Consider the following 3,870-nt stretch of genomic DNA (forward strand, 5'->3'; position numbering starts at 1 on the left):
GTTGCTCTTCCCGTGATGGCAGCATGTTGTAGTCATTTTGAACCCTTTCTGTTAGACAAATCCTTCATGGGTAGTATCTAGTTAATGATCACAATCACTCTGGAAGGCAGGCCTTTTAGCTTAATCATAGATAAGGAAGCAGAGATTTACAGCAATCGAATGTATTCTAATGTCATATAGCTAACCATAGTGTGAAACCTACCAGGGAAATGTCAGGGACGCCGGCCCCAGTCTCGGTTTCTCTTGTATAAGGCACACTGCAGCGACTGAAAAATGACAGGCTTCTGCTTCTTCCCTCTTTGCTGCTATCACCAGGTTCCCTTGGCTTTTGTTGCTCCTTCTATGTCTCCCATGTTTGCAGACACACTGTCATCATGATTATGGAGTTCCCACCACATCATCTGAAATATGTTTCCATCTCTTCTATTGAGTTCATGCCTCTCTATTTTTGAAGATTTAGTATAAGTATTCTCCTTCTTTATGACGTTTTTCCCAACTCCCTCCCTCTCACCAGCAGGAACCAATGCTTTGTGATCCCACTGCCTGTGCGATCCTAGTATAAAGAGTGCCAGGAAGAGGGGCAGGTTTGTCTCTAGCACAGGACAATTAATGCTCACAGATAACAACCTTATCTTTATTTGCTTTCATGTTCCTAGCACTTAGCTTAGCTCAGTTAATGAATGAATGATAAACAAATGAAGAAATGATGAAAAAAATGAACAAACAACAAAAGAGAGACATAGTCTTATACTTTGGTATTGGAAAATTATTATTACTTCTACTTCAATTCTACTACTTATATCAGTTTAGTTAACAGGATTTTTTAGTTGTATTTTGAATGCTTTTTACATAATAAACAGTTCATTAGTAACTCACAACAATGCCGAGATTCTGGTATTGTTATTTTCTTTAAAGGAGGGGAAAACAGAGCTTGGGAGGCTAAGTAAATTTTCCAACATCACACAACTTCTAAAGAAGAGAGTTGTAACTGGTACTCAAATCTAAATTCAAATTTAAAAATTGTTTGCTTCCTTACACTCTTCATTCATTAACATAGTTGACTTGCATAACATACTCCTTTTATTTAAGTCACTATTTAATGCATCACTTTTTTTTTTTTGTCTTAAGAAACTCACTCAAATGGGACTAAAAAATAGGATCTGTGTCCCTTTTCTGCGTCACACTTGAAGTCGCCTCTCCCATCTGACCCAACTACTTACCCAGGATCTGAGTATGTAGGCTGTTGTGGAATCTTAGCACATAAGAACAGGGGGTGACCCCACTCTCCTCAGTGGGACCATTCAGGTTGATCCGCACGTGTGTCTTCCTGGCAGATGGAAGCTGGCCCTGAACCCTGAGACAGCTGGCCTCTCCCTGGTTCCCTGCTCCTGTGCTCTCTGGCTACTTCCCTGCATTTCGTATTCTGTCCCTCTGGAATAGGTATAATAGACAGAAAAAATAGCTGGAATGACCTATTTGATTTGAATTTTTGATATATAACAGCTTAGCTTCTAAAAACAAAAAAATCCAGAACTTATTTTTGGTTGAATCAGAGACAAAGAATAGAGAAGGAAGGATATAAGGTCCAGTCACTACTGTAAGAGTTAGAATTTGTAATTGAAATGACCTCTTCAGCGAGTTTCTCATGAAATCCTTTTCTTTTTATGACACTTGATTTGAATTTGGTATTTGTAAATAAATCTGTTTTAATGCTGATTTGGTTAAGTATTGTACTTAAGAAAGCTTCTCAAAGGACAAATCATCTATAATTCTCTTAATGTTTATGAGATACCAATGAGCGTAGATTTGCCATTAGGACTGTATTTTATATGAATTTAACTACAAGACTAATATTTATGTGTAGTCAGAGCAACTTATTCTGTGGAATGGTAATGTTCCTTTTGTGCTGAGCAGCTGAGCCTCTGTAATGTGCTCCATCATTTGTCAGATTTAACAATTCAGAGTAAATAGCTTTCTGAAAAGTAGCTACAGGTCCATCTTGTTGATCCCAATTTGTCAAACATTACAGTAAAAAAAAAAAAAGTTAAGACTTTAGAAAGGGTGTGAGGAAAATGGGAATTTATCTGAAGCTGTAGACCAAGCCTTGGAAATACATATTTCTACTTCTTCCCATTACGAATATGCTATCTTGAATCTATATAGTCCCTATTGCCAAAAGAGTGGTTATATTACAGAACACAATAGAACTTTCAGAGTCTCTACATTTCCCTGTGTTATATTTTTGATAAGAATATGGGAAGAAATACATTTAAATTATTTATACCTCTTTTTTTGAGGAATCAAAGGGTAAAATATATGACACTAAACCACATGCCCAATTTACAGCAGAGGCAAAATTAGCATTCAGGAATGACTGGCAGCCCAATCCACTTCACATCAAATAGTGGAAGGAAGAATGATTCAGGAGGCAATGATCACAGGAAATGTCTATGTAACACTGCATAACAGTTATCTGGCTAACACATTTAAAGTTCAGTCAAGATTTGGATGTCTTCATATGTTCAAAAATAAGAAATAACTCTTGGTAAGCTGACTTAACTCACATTTATTTTTTAATTTTAGTCCTAATTATTTGTTGACTTAAATGGAGGCATTTCTTGGTTAAGTAGATTCATTGCTTCTTGTAAATAAGAAGAAAACATGTTTTCTTATATATATGTGAATTGTATCCATTGTCCAAAGTTTCCTAGCAGGTGAGCAGGTATCATCTATCTGACACTTTCATATATTTCCCCAGAAAAGCAAAGAAAATCACTTAAGGTTCAGCAGTTTATTGTCATAACAAAACTATAACATTATTATAGCATTGGTAAACATCTATAGACATTAAGCCAAGACTTGCTATTCTGTACATGTTGAGGGAATAAGGACAGAAAGTAAGGCAATGCAAAGCAAAGAAACCAATGTTTATATTAAGCTGAATATATACTGTTTGTAAAATATGGAAAACAGCAGCTGAATTAACATGTGGTGAAGTTGCTATTGGGATTTGCTCATGTATACTTATGTACACTTCATACCTACTTCTAAGTGCTCCCTTGGCCATCTGGTGATAGTGGTGATATTCAACAATGAGGTATGTAGGATGAGTTCACAAACTTAATTGTCCGACCTTGTACATGATGAGTACTACCCTATATCCTCTCATTAGTCTATAAAACCTCTGGAGCTCACATGCTATTTCCTTTACTCAGTGTTTTATTTAAAAATCAAAGATTGTGCTCGCTTCGGCAGCACATACACTAAAATTGGAACGATACAGAGAAGATTAGCATGGCCCCTGCGCAAGGATGACACGCAAATTCGTGAAGCGTTCCATATTTTTATTTTGAAAATAAATAAAAAAAATAATAATAAAAATCAAAGATTAATTTATGGGCCCACTACTATGTTAGGAAATAGGAAACACAAGAGTGGAGATTACAAGCTTAATATACAAAAGGGATTTATAATCAAATAGAAGAGAGATAACAAGACTAAAAGTGACTGTGACAGAAGGCAAAATCAGAAAAGAGAATAATTTCAGTGCTGAGGTTATTTAGGTGAGAGAAAGGCCATCTGAAGAGTAGTCGTGGTGGTTTGGAACACAGTAAAGGTAGCAGAGTTAAAACAACTGATAAATGTACAAAAGAATAATTTGGTTAAATTTTTAAAATATTTGTTATAAATTAATCCGTAATTGGATTAAATTATAAAAGTAGATTTAAAATCAGACATCCTGAATTTATAATAAGTAAACTTATGACTATCTCAAAAAATATTCAGAAGCCCAGGAAAGAGAATAGAAAAAGCAAAAGTGCAGGGTGATTCAGAGGTAGGGATTGGCAAAGTAAGTTAAGGAAGAAAACT

The 3,870-nt window shown here is 35.5% G+C and overlaps 1 non-coding gene across 1 annotated transcript; it reads left to right on the forward strand.

The window, feature by feature from the left end:
- The first annotated feature begins 3,239 nt into the window (after nt 1-3,239).
- Nucleotides 3,240-3,346, forward strand: LOC128573271 (U6 spliceosomal RNA). Its single transcript, XR_008376414.1, has one exon. It is a non-coding gene; the product is annotated as a U6 spliceosomal RNA (small nuclear RNA).
- The last annotated feature ends 524 nt before the right edge of the window (nt 3,347-3,870 follow it).

Source organism: Nycticebus coucang, chromosome 20 (assembly GCF_027406575.1).
Source record: "Nycticebus coucang isolate mNycCou1 chromosome 20, mNycCou1.pri, whole genome shotgun sequence".
NCBI classification, from domain to species: Eukaryota; Metazoa; Chordata; class Mammalia; order Primates; family Lorisidae; genus Nycticebus; species Nycticebus coucang.